The sequence below is a fragment of the Papaver somniferum genome, unplaced genomic scaffold (genome assembly GCF_003573695.1).
Source record: "Papaver somniferum cultivar HN1 unplaced genomic scaffold, ASM357369v1 unplaced-scaffold_16, whole genome shotgun sequence".
In the NCBI taxonomy this organism is placed as follows: Eukaryota; Viridiplantae; Streptophyta; class Magnoliopsida; order Ranunculales; family Papaveraceae; genus Papaver; species Papaver somniferum.
This window is the reverse complement of record NW_020625486.1, coordinates 2,668,614-2,681,873: the sequence shown is the minus strand read 5'-3', so window position 1 is coordinate 2,681,873 and position 13,260 is coordinate 2,668,614. Positions and strand designations below refer to the sequence as shown.

General features: G+C 35.1%; 1 long non-coding RNA gene across 1 annotated transcript; it reads left to right on the top strand.

The window, feature by feature from the left end:
• The first annotated feature begins 10,444 nt into the window (after nucleotides 1-10,444).
• LOC113337416 lies at nucleotides 10,445-11,202 on the top strand. Its single transcript, XR_003354226.1, has 3 exons — nucleotides 10,445-10,487; nucleotides 10,597-10,689; nucleotides 11,106-11,202. It is a non-coding gene; the product is annotated as an uncharacterized LOC113337416 (long non-coding RNA).
• Nucleotides 11,203-13,260: the final 2,058 nt, after the last annotated feature.

Genomic DNA, 13,260 nt, shown 5'->3' with positions numbered 1-13,260 from the left:
AATGCGGGCTATTAGAATCCCATATCGCCAAGTTCAAAGTCATCGTCTTCTTCGTCAGTGGTGTAAGTCGGTCCTACCCCAAACCCTTACTTCTTCATGGCCGATGGCTTTGGACTGAACGTCAGTCCTACCCCAAACTAAAGTATACTGCAGGCACCAAAATAAAGTATACTTTAGGCACGAAACACAATTGTAGCCTTACTTTTTGGTTCCTTGGTCATAGTAACAACAAACCTTATCCACAAAAGAAAAATAAATGAGTCAGAAACCATTGGAATACGGATGTTGTAATTAGAAAAAGTTGAAACATAAGCATACAAGATTTCAGCAACAACAACAAAACAAAACAAAAATTAGAATGTGAACAAACCTGAAGTGCAAGCTGTGGTACTTTCTTATTTGTTTTTAATGTTCTCCAAGAAAACCTTCTACTTCGTCTTCTGGCTCCAAGAAAATTGCCTGATTTTCAATATTTCCACCATTGCACATCTGAATCACATTGAGGATAGAAACAACAATAAAGTCCTTGTCCATTTCCTATAAAATAAGTGCAACCAAAAGAACGAACCGAACTTTGTTGATCACTTATGAAGAATTTGAACTTACGAAGAATTTGAACTTACAAAGAATTGTATGTAAATTTGAACAAACCAAATTTGTTGTATGCAGATTAGAACGAGTAGCAGTAACTAGATAGGTAGTCAACTCCTCGTTTAAATGAGACCCATCCTAATTAGGTGCCTGCAAAAATACCATATATAAGGAAATATATAAGTTCTAATAAGCTAGAAACAAGGGATAGCAGCTTTGCGGCAAGTTAAATCCTTGAGACAAATTTCTTGCAACTACAAAAAGTTAATTTTGGGCGGTTTCAGGGGTCACAAGAGTTCATGGGCCTTGGAAGTTTGATCAAATTGACATGAATCAAGTATTACTTTCTGGGTATAGCTGAGAACGTTCACAGCTAGGTGTTGATCCCTTAATAAGAGAGTAACTCACAAAATTAAGCAATTAACTGTCAGACCAGAGATTTTTTTAATAAGCAAATATACAAAGGATCAATTAACCAACCTTAGTTTCACCAACTTAAAGCATGAGTTCAGTTGTATGAATTTGATGATAGAATTTCAGTCCGCTGCATATTTAAAAGCCATCAGTGAAAAATTCAAGAGGAGAATCAACCAAACCCCAGTGATGACAAATAACAATCCAAGTAAGACTCATTCATACCGTGTCTTACTTTACTAAAACAGATTTATATTAAACAAAATATAGCAAACAAAAGGATTGGAATTCACTCACAACGAGGAATAACTTCGAATCATGTCAAACATTGAGGAGTCTTTACCTTGACAAATGAACAGATTTCCACGAAAGATATCCACATCGGAAATGCCAAGTATGCACTTACATTTGTAAGTTCCGTTCACTTGCAATACACAAAAACACTCTGAGAATAACAAGAAATTACCAATTATATGAAATGATATTGTATGAGAATCAAAATAAACAACATCATCTGGCAGTTTCGAGAACGTTCAATCACCTACTTTAAAGTTGTCTTCGGTCAGCCATGCTGTGCCAAAACTAGGCCTACAATCAAGAGGTAAGGCCTCCTTTGGTGCTTCTACTAAGGCACTACGAATTTCACCTGAATGTTCCATGTATTCATACATTTGCATGAGTTCTGAATCTTTTTAAAAATAGGAGGAGTTAAGCCACAGACAAAAAAGAACATTAAACAAAACAAATAAAGTGGGTTAGGTCACCTTGTAGCCCAACAATAACCGTAACGACATCGAAACCTTGGTTTGTCAAGGGGGTCAAACAAAAACTTGGCTTTATAATTCAACATTCCTAGTTAGGAAACTTTGGACGACCTAAGATCCACAACTACAGACAAAAATTATAGCGTGCAATATGTTACAGCACCAACCTTCAAAATCCTTTTAAACACCCTACAAATCTAAACCATGAGGATCAAGCAACATGCCAGATACCAAGTCGTCCCTCCACACACAATAAGATTCACTCAGCTTTGGCAGTATAATTAACAACATCAACTATCAAAATCCAGAGCTAAAACATTCATAGTAAACAATGTCAGCAAATTTAGTCCAAATTTAATTAAGCTTCAGATTCTCCATGCTCGTGTTGGTTCTAGCAAGTTGCTAGTACTCCAAAGTGGATACCAATATTGATAGGCCGTGGGATCCATTCCACTTTGAAGTGCTAGCATCAGGCAAGCATCAACGCCTAATTTTGTACCAACACAACCCGGAATCCCCAACAACCAAAACATATAATCTTCCTACTACCAACACAAACAAACGCCGCAAAAGACAGTCAAATCTCCACATTGATTATCTAAATCATGACTTAAGAAAGCGATTATTACCTCATAATATTCTCCAGTTCATCTTCGATTATTCATACCCTCTTTCAGACAACCTCATCAAGAATCCAAACTCCATCTAAAGCACAAACACAAATCGAGTTCATCAACATCGAATTAACCATATCTGAGAGATAACAGTCAGAGTAATTTTGTCAAACAGGTTATAAGCGTTTGTAAATAGAGATTTGGAGTGTCAATAAACTAACTTGAAGTGGACTGTCAGTAGAGAAAAGCATAGAGTCAAAACCCCTAATTTCCAGTATACAGTATCAATTAACAATCTCTCTAAGACTACGAAGTCCAGCATCACAACCTGGATTTTGGAGATTTTAATGGTATTTGATCAAATCGATCGAAAAAGGTTAGGAATCAACTAATAACTGCGCAGTCCAGCTAATAGCGTGTGAGTTAGTAATTGGGAGATAGCGGTATGAGAAAGATTGGTGGAAAAACGATCAAAAAAAAGAAGAAAGATTGGTGGAAACTAATTGTTCGGCAGTCCTAAAGAAAGAAAGCAAAGGTCAGAGAACTGGAATAAGAGAACTGGAGAAGCATGGTGGTGAGAGATATTGTTAACCTATAGTAAGTGGTTAACAAAAATGTACATCTGTTAAATATGGATCTTAAAACAGCTCAGTTGCAGACTTCCCATAGAGAAAGCAGAATTCCTAAACTAAGCTTCAAAGGAAACAAACAAATCAAATACAACTTTTTACTTCAACCAAATTAAAAGTTATATATAACTAGAACCTCAATCTTTGGATAACCTAACTCAATTTTTCAGAATACACATAAAAATTGTGCTAAAAAAAGTTGTGAAGCTTTACACAAAATTTTCAAAACCATAATTACTACATAACATATTCTCAACTAGAAAAAATCAGAAACAACGGAAGCAAACACTTAATCCTCATTACATCACATCAATCTTAGCAATAAAATAAAATTGAGCACACTCAGATAATAGATCCATGAGACAACATTTGAAGAAGAATTATTACCTAGAAATTACAAACTTGACAACAAGAGCTGTGATTATGAACAGTCTACCCTTTGTTTTGTAACTTGATAATAGCCAGTCGAGGTGTTGAACCTACCAATACTTCCTAGAGTGAGTCTACCCTTTGTTTTGTAAGTTCATCTCATCTTCAAACCCTCATTCAAACAGTTTCATAAAAAATCCAACCTGCATCTGAAAATACAGTCAAAAATTGAGTTTGTCAAAATCATATCGACCAAATCTATTAGAAAACTCTCAGAGTAATTTTTTCAAACAGTTAACGTCATATATTTATGAGAATTAAAGTGAAAAAACAGAAACAAAAATTAACATGTGCATCTTCAAGAAACAACAAAACATGAGTGAGATTCTTACCTTTAGCTCCACCAGAGACATGAGGAACGAGTTTTTTTCTAAGAAAAAAAAACGATTTCTAGAAGATTGAACATATTTTGGTGAGGATGATGGATAATTTAATTCCTTTTCATTATAAGAATCAAAGACGACCGAGAAAAATAATGAGAATAACCTTCTCTGATAACTACTCCATAAAACTGATCTCTTGATGTTTGGTTTCTTCGCCTCTATTAACAAAACCCACCAAGAGTTTTTCACAAATCATTGAAATCAATCAGAATCGAAAGAGAAAGGGAAATCTGGAGAAAATAGTAATTTTGAGAATTAGGTTTCAGAAAGTTGTACTGCTTTAGCCTTTAGGGATTCGATAGGCGATTTCTAGCCCAAAATATTTAGGCAACACATATAAATCGGAAAATCACCATAAAATTATAATTTTGCACAAATTTTTGTAGCGCGCCACAACAAATATTGCGCGCGCAATTTTCCCTCAATTTGACAAGGTGACAAGGTGGCAATCCGTATGAATTCTATGGGTTGCATCTATTCGTGGATAAGAAATTTTGGCTTTCTATTAGCCAGATTTATACCACACGGATCGAAACGTGATGTCAAAAGACTCTGGCTTTCCATCGAAATATTGGCATATGGTTATACATTTTGTGTAAGTGAAAATGGTGATTCATTCTTTTTGCCCTAATTCCTTAAGATTTTGTAATTTATCGGACTCTGATAAGTATAATTGAAAATTTATATAAGTAAATTCCAAAATCAACTCGTCCAATTATGAAATTCGAAGCATCTAATTGGATGCTTAAAATTTTAAATAAACTAATTCCAAAAAAAAAAATATTCTCAAATTTTAGTTTGGTTGATCACGTTAGATGTACTTAGCAGCTTGGTTAAGTCAACTCAAAGACAAGTTCATTCGTCTATGTAATTTGTTCAATCTTATGTAATATATATACAAGTTCATTCATCTTCGTAATTTATTCAACCTCATGTAATATATTTAAATATCAAGACAAAGTAATTTATTTTCATAATTTAACGACGTCCAATGTTAATGTGAAGTCCAATATACATTGAAAGGTTATTAGGATTGATTAATCTCTCCAATCAATTAATAAGAGATTATAAGATTAGTGTTTATAGAGTTTTGATAGTATAAATGTTAGTGTACCGATACCATATAATGTACCGATAGTATATATTTTTGTAATACTGAAACTTTCCATATAATGTACCGATACCATGACCAATCATATAATCTAACAGTTCGAGATTCATATTCGAATGAATTATGTAGCTACACATTGAGATCAAACGAACTCCAAAATATTCATGTAAATCTTTTATTATCCGATGAGATGAAAAGGGATCAAGTGAAGTCCAAAATCCAGAGTGTTTTGAGTTTCTATAAATTTAAAATCTCACAGACGACTTTTGAAGTTTCACGATGACTTCAATTTTCGAACGTTTGCACCAAAATCAGATTAGCTATCCTCATATAATCAGGTTATTTAATTATTACTTATTTGTTGCACAAGGTGTATCTCATGGACCAAGATCACCTAAATGATCATCTATTGCAATGTACTCAACATTTGATTTCGATATTGGTATTGATCAGAAAACATGGTAGAAAATTAAAATATCACAGACGAATTTTGAAGTTCCTTGGTGACTTAAATTTTGGAACATTTGTACCAAAACCGGACTAATTATCGGATTCTGCAGAAGGTGTATCTCCTGGATCAAGATCACCTAAATGATCATCTATTGCAATGTAGTCCAACATTTATTATTGGTATCGATCGGAAAACATGGTCGAAACTTAAAATCGCACTGTCAACTTTTGAAGTTCCTCGGTGACTTCAATTTTCGTACGTTTTGAACCAAAATCGATTAACTATCCTCATATAATCAGGTTATTTAATTATTACGTACTTATTTTTTGTATAAGGTGTATCTCCTGCAAGATCACCTAAATGACCATCTATTGCAATGTAGTCAACATTTGATTTCGATACTGGTATTGATCAGAAAACATGGTCGAAAATTAAAATCTCACAGACGACTTTTGAAGTTCCTTAGTCACTTCAATTTTTGGACGTTTGTACCAAAATCAGATTAATTATCCTCAATTTACAAACAGATCCAAGAAGCAGCATTTTATTTTATTGAGACTTATTGTTCTTGATCAAAAAATATGAATGGTCGATGTTCAAACTTTGTTATTTCCACATTATTACATTGAATTGGATGTACTTACCAAACTTCATGGCGGATGATAGATATCATGAACCCTATTAATGGTTGGACGAATAAAAGCAATTTCAAGAACCTCTTATCTCACAGTGTAATAACATTTTCGTTTATCTTGCCACCACAACCTAAAACATAACAAAGGTTTTTCTTTGTATATATTAGATCCTGGCGCATGCGCGATGCCTTTATCATAAACAACCTCGAGTATGTTACGTTTATGACTCAACATATATACTCCCTCGGTTCCAGAAATATAGGTCGATTTCACGTACAAATTATACATGAAACAAGTCTATATTTTTGAAAGGAAAGGGTATGAGTTACTACTTTACATCACGTCTATGCATCATACGGATACTAAAAATAAAATTAATTCAGGATAAAAAACTCAAGCTTCAAACATAGTGGACTGGGCTAGAGACAGATCAATGAATATGTAAGTGGTAGCCTGATAGGGAAGGGATTGGGGTCCATGATTTTTTTTTACATATTTCTTTTTCTATTTAAATTTGTAAACATTTCACTATACCGTTGTACGGGAGCAATACGTGAAAGCGTAATTTGCAATTGCTCCGAACTTTTTATCTGCCTAATTCTCTTTACGCTGATCAAAACCTAAAAAAAACAAAAAAATCTAAGCGGACTAATAAAAATAAAAATAAGGCATTGTTGTGTAATCACCGGCTCACGTAGCCAACATATCATAGTCTAAATGAACATACTAAATTAGTATAATACAAAAAGATAAAGAGAGAAATGTGGAACTGTATTACAATGTTTTATATTTATTGCCCTCGACCTCAATTAAGTCGATACATAGAAGGTTCAAGACCTTGACTCGTGTCACTCATGGGATTCTAAAGAATCCTTAAGGATTAAAAAGATCGGCTGTGCTAGACACCATGAAATCACCGCAAGAGAGAAACTTCTGGGATCCACCTGGAGACAATAGGAAGTGGCCTTTAGATTTTATGTGGTACCACATTTTTGTGTTTCACATGGTGATTTCACCATGAAAAAATCACGGTTTGTCTATATTTATAGAAAAAATAAACTCATATATATTTATCTTGAGTAGGTGGTCCCTACTTTGACGAGTCAATGCCGGTGGTATTATCCACCAAACTTTCTCTATGCAACAGGCACAACAAAGATTTGGGCGTGTCCATCACTTTTTTTTTACTCGGTCAATTTGGGCGTGTCCATCACATGAACCGAGATAAGGAAGGAAAAAATTTCGTTGCAGAGCAGAGAGAACCGAGATAAGGAAGGGAAAAATTTCATGGAATATTTTGGCTGAAAATTAGGGAAAGTTCGAGAATTCGTTAGAGAAAAAGGGAAACTTTTCTAGATTCTTGGAAAGAAGATATCGAAGAAAAAAAATTCAATTTTTTCTCAGTTAACCCTAAATTGTTTTGAGCGGGATGAAACTCAATCTGAAAATTTTTTGGGCGGGATTTTCCCGCTTGATGTGAATCTGTTCGGCTATATAAAGATCCCTAAAATCATGAAGAGTGCAATCCAATCTCAGATCCATCTTACGAAGGTGTATTTTATTTTCAATTTTCTCTTCAAACCCTAAGCTTGATTTTTTGTATCAAAACCTAATTGATTTTTTCTGTATTTTTTTTCGACAGGGAACTTATCTAATTTGGGTTGTTGTGTTCTTACTGGTATGTTTCTTTTGAATATTAATCTTGGAAGGAATATCTTCGTGTCTTTTTTCTTCATGTTTTGGGTTAAATTTTTCTTGTTTTGATACTGTCATGAATTGGGTTTTACACCTCAGTGTTATAACTTGTTCCTTTCATGAATTGAGTTTTGCGAATGGCTGGGTATTAAAAAAATTACTGGTATAATGGATTTCAATATGTATTCTAGTGGTTAAATTGATTTTGTCAACATTTTGAGGATTTATCATACGGATAAAATGGTTGTTGAATTGTGTGCTTAAATGTATATATCTGTGGATTTGTTATTCTCAATAATTTTTAGGTGTTTTTATTTCATCAGATATGGCTCGAGACCTATTTTTTGGGGATTCCGCCTTGCGTCGAAAATACGGTAAATTAAGAATAAACCTTATGATTTAATGAAGGCATAAACTTTCTGTTTGTGTTGTGTGTTGATTAATATGCATGGTTGTTTTCTAGAATCCACTACTAAAAAACAAAAAGAACAGAAGCGAAGAGCTAAAGTTCCTCAACTGCAATTGCGAATCCCATGTACACACGACAGGGAGGAAATCCAAGAAATGTGCAGCAATCTCAATTTATTGGTAATCAATAACCTTTTTTTGTATCTAAATCTCCTCTCTTAATAACATTTTCAGTTTTGAACAAGTAAACTGAGTTAGAATTTTACATGCCATTTTCTGCATAATTTTCAATGACAAGTAATAGTACACAGTGTAGTGTTTGCTGATTGATGCCCAATAGAGTGCTGGGAATTTTTCAAATGTTTCTTGAATTCTGCCTTATAGAACCAATAACCGATGTTGTGTATTGTTAGGTAATTTTAGCAATTAATATATATGCTTTACTTAAATGTCATACTGCAGGAGACAAAAACAAGGAGGGACAAGAACACCAATTGAATGACTTTAGCAGTCGCTTGCAAGCAGCTCAGTCAATGGTGCACGACGGAAATGGAGTTGGAAGAACAGGTCGGGCGCTGCCAAGCCATGCACCGATCGAGTCACCAGTGGATGGAGGAAGGGGAGGTGGAAGAACACGTCATGTGCTGCCAAGTCGTTCACCAATTGAGTCACCTGTGCTTCAGAGAAGTAGGGCTGGTGGAATATCATGCGCGGTGCATCCAATGGAATCACCTCTGAACAATGATTTTCTGTTAACTCCAAGGATATCCCCTAGAGAACACCGCACAGGAGTACACAGAAATCTGGAGAAGGAATACAATGGTCTATATAGCCCTATGAGAAGTCAAGGTCGTCGTTCTGTACCACCTCCCGCAGAGAATGAAATACAACAACGTTCAAATCAATTGCATAATAATCGAACACAAGCATCTCTTCAGCCATCTCATCGGTCAACACAAAAAGTTATTCAAAGTTCAACATCTCATCAATCACAGCATAATGCTCTTCGAAGTTCATCTTCGCAGCAATCTCGCCGATCACAACAGCGGAACAATCTACATGATTCTCCAGCTGAAAACCATAATTTTTCGCAACCCAACCGATCGTGATCAGCGTCTAATTCTCCTGTAGAAAATAATGAAGAAGTTGGCTATTCGCTGCAAGATGGTATATTTATGTGAGAGGCATTTTGTTTTTTAATGTTGTTTTTTTCTAGCTAGCTAATAATTTCCATGTATGCTATCTTTGATTTCTTAAATAGGTTGAACACAACGTACCACAAGAAACAAAACGACTAATCTTGCGGTTGCCAAGAGGGGGAAGGAGAAAGTAAGCGTGTACGTTTTTAAAGAAAAATTTTGTGGTCACTATAGACATGAGCTTATAAACTCTATTGGGTCGTGGGTAAGGCAAAGGGACAATTGCCCACTAACATATGATAAATTTGATGATATGCCTGAACAGAAGATTGCCCGAGTGATCCAGAATATCCGGGTATAAATAATTTAATGTTACTTATTTTATTTTTAGTTTAGAATTTTTTTAGTTGCTATCTCTAATAAGTTGTTTTCGGCAATATAGGACCACTTTATTCTCGTTCCTGATGATGAAGTGGCTGTCAAAGTGATCAAAGACGTGATGAGGAATGCCTATAAGGCATACAGGCACAAACTTCGTCTAGCATACATAAAAGCTGGGGGTGATGGGTTCGCTGGATCAGATGGCCACCTGGAGGCTTTGGCACACCCTCCCGAAGATTTCCCCAACAAACGTGATTGGGCTCACATGTGTGAGCACTTCACCACCGATGCGTTCAAGGTATATCTATTTGCTTACTGTTTACATATGATGTTTTTTTTTTAAGTCATGGGAGTGGACAATTAGGTATGATATGTGGAACTGGAAAACACTATACAAGTTATCTTTTCTTTTTTGTCTTAAAATTGCACTTCATTATTGGTTTGAAAACAAGAATGCACTGCCAAGGGCACTCTTATACAGCTGAACTCATTTTTTGCAAACCCTTGCTATCATTTCTTGTTGTATTTTTCGTTTAGAATATAAATTATATGTGGATGTAAAGTAGCTTACATCATATACAAGAGTTTGGTTTTGGTTATGGCAGATTTTCCATAAGGTTATATATATAGATTGAACTTGAAGAGTTGGGGTGGGTGATATTTTATTAACATTTTGTCTTATATTTGTCTGCATTCTTACACTTAACTTCATATTAACTTACATTTTACCTCATGCGATAGAAAAATTCTGAAAGAGGACGTCTTGCTGCGGCTGCGAAGCAACTCAACGGTATCAAACACAGTAATGGCAACAAAAGTTTCACTAGTATCGAATACGAGTTGGTATATATTATGCCTGCTTCAATTGTTTTATTTAATGATATTGTTTACGAGTCAGATGTGTTTATTACATGATATGTTGTTTTATATGATGATGTTTTCCATTTCAAAGCTGCAAGCCGGAGAGCCTTGTGATCCAGTGACTTTCTTCCGACGAACCCATGATCCTGAAAAGAAAATCAACGCCAAATGCAAAGAAATGAGTGTAAGAAATAATCCTTCATTGATGAAACATGTTTGATATGTATCTATTTATAGATTATTATTTACACAATCATGATTTGCACAGATAGAATTGCAAAATTATGCTATGCAATGTTGTGCTCATTATGCCAAAAGATTAAGTGAAGAAAAATATGCAGCATTTTTATATCAGAGTTTTGAGTTTCTTATCATCGGTTAAGTGAAAACTGCTCCTGGTAGAATTTTTGTGAATAAGTATGGTTCTTTATTATGGGAATTTTTGTGAATAATGGCCACATTAAGTACGGTTCTTTATTCTGGAATTCTACTTTGTAGTCAGTATTTCTTTTTTTCCTTCAACCTGCTATTGCCTGCCCAAACTCATTTGATTCTGGTTGCCTACTTTGTGATTAATTTGTGTTTTGAATTAATGTGCAGGAAAAAATGAAGGCCATGAAGGAAGCCGCAGATCGGGGAGAAACTAATGACACTCCAGAAGAGATATTTAACAAAGTTCGTAATGCTGGATGTTCGGGTAAACTTCGTCGCAAGGCTCATCCAACTAACTACAGTTTATACCAGAAAAAAGAAGAAGAAATGGCCGAATTGAAAGTAAGAATGGCATCCTTGGAACAGGAAAACAAAAGGCTTAAGAAAGAAACAGGTCCGAACGCGACAAAGAAGTGGTTGAATGAATATCTTGTTAAAAATGGCATGCCGGCTATGGAATTATCATCTGAAGATGAAGCGGAAGATGATGATGAAGATGCTGATGTGCACGGGAGTCAAATTCATGAACATCGAGATGCCTTTGAAGGTAGTGATATGGAAGCTGAAGAGGAGGATGTAGATGCCTTTGCAGATGGTCAAGAAGAAGATGACGAGGAGAATCCGGACAGGGAACTCGAAGAGGATAATGAAGAAGAATATGTTGAGGTTTAGATGCATTTATTATTTCTGTTATTTAGAGTCTCTTTTTAGAAAGATCTAGCTTAGATCTTAGAATAACTTTCTCTTTTTTTTTTTGGTCTTGTGGTCCTGATATTTCGGGTGGGATTACGATATTCTTGATTTTTTTGTTTGGAAACTTCTTTGTTTTAACGAATGCTATTAAATAAAAAATTATTTTTGGTATATCTCTTTTTTAGTATTTATTGTTAATTATAGAAATTCAATTAATATTTATTTATTAATATTTGGTAATGCATTAAATTTGGGAAGTTATTTACGGATGAACTTTTTTTCTAGGTCTGGGTCCGTAGCACCGGTCAAGCCCAGATCAGCCCTCTCACCGGTCCATCTGAGATGTTAGTAGCATTACCTATTTAAAATCTAGAAAACTAGTGGCTCTTTAAGTTTAGGAACTCCGAAGTTGGTTTCATGTATGAGTTGGCTACTGTTGTTGCTGCAATGGTAGTAGCTTTTAGCCATTTGGCTACTAGAGATTATTAGAGATACTTGTAGCCTAAAAGATTGGCTACTAAAACTTAGTTGCATATATATTTTTTCAATTGCATGAAATAATTTATCCTTGACCTATTGAACAACTAGACAAGAACTAGTGTCTTAAACCACAGCTAGACAAGAATTAGTGTCTTAAACCATTAGGCATATGAAATGACTACTACAAAAGCCAGTGGTTTTATGTTGTTGGCCACTAGATGGATCTCTAAATGCAAAATCTATTAAACAATTAAAAGATAGTTGTTGCCTTAATATTTTCGCTAATAACCTGACAACTACACAAATTAGTGACTTTACCTATTAGGTGACATCTGTTGGCCAACTAGCCAAACTAGTAGCTTTAAACATGGGGACCAACTAACCAGTGCAAACTTGTTGCTTTAAACATAAAACAACACCCTCTTACGGCACTACGCCTGGGCAACTAACATTAATTGCATAAATTGTTAGGCAACTAAAGATTTGAATAGGCCACTACCATTGGTCAAGTAGCATTTGGTTGGTTTTTTTGTAGTGAAGGGTTCTGAAAATAAATGGAACTGCACAATATGGGTTAAAGATTACTAACCTTGTTAACATCTTGAAGATCTCTTCTAACAAAATCCTTGCTTTCAGCTATCAATTCAGCTATCAGTTCCTTGTATTCCATTATCAATGGCTTGTATTCAACAAACAACTCCTTATTTTCAACCTATATGTCACAAAATATCTACTAAGCCCTAAACACGAATAGTTGAACAGAACCCTCACTCGATCTATTTCACTCAATCACCATCGTTGCAGATGAAAAACTTACAGGGTGTTAGTCCTCAAGGGAGTTGGGGGAGTTGGGTGTAGTTTGGTTTTTTCCTGTTAGTCGTGGGGGAGTTCAAAGGAGTCTCTCGAAATATCTGTTAGTCGTGGGAGAGTTTAGAAGAGTCTCCCAAACTCCCTAGAAAACCCTGTTAGTCGTGGGGGAGTTTGAAAGAAACTCTCAAACTCCCTGTTAGTTGTTAAAATTAGAATGCTAGGGAGTTGGTGTTTTTGGGGGAGTTCTAGGGAGTTCTAGGGAGTTTATAGTGTATTTTTTCCTCATTCCAAATCTCTCAAAAAAGTAGAGATTTCTGGAGAGTCTCTCAAACTCCCACAC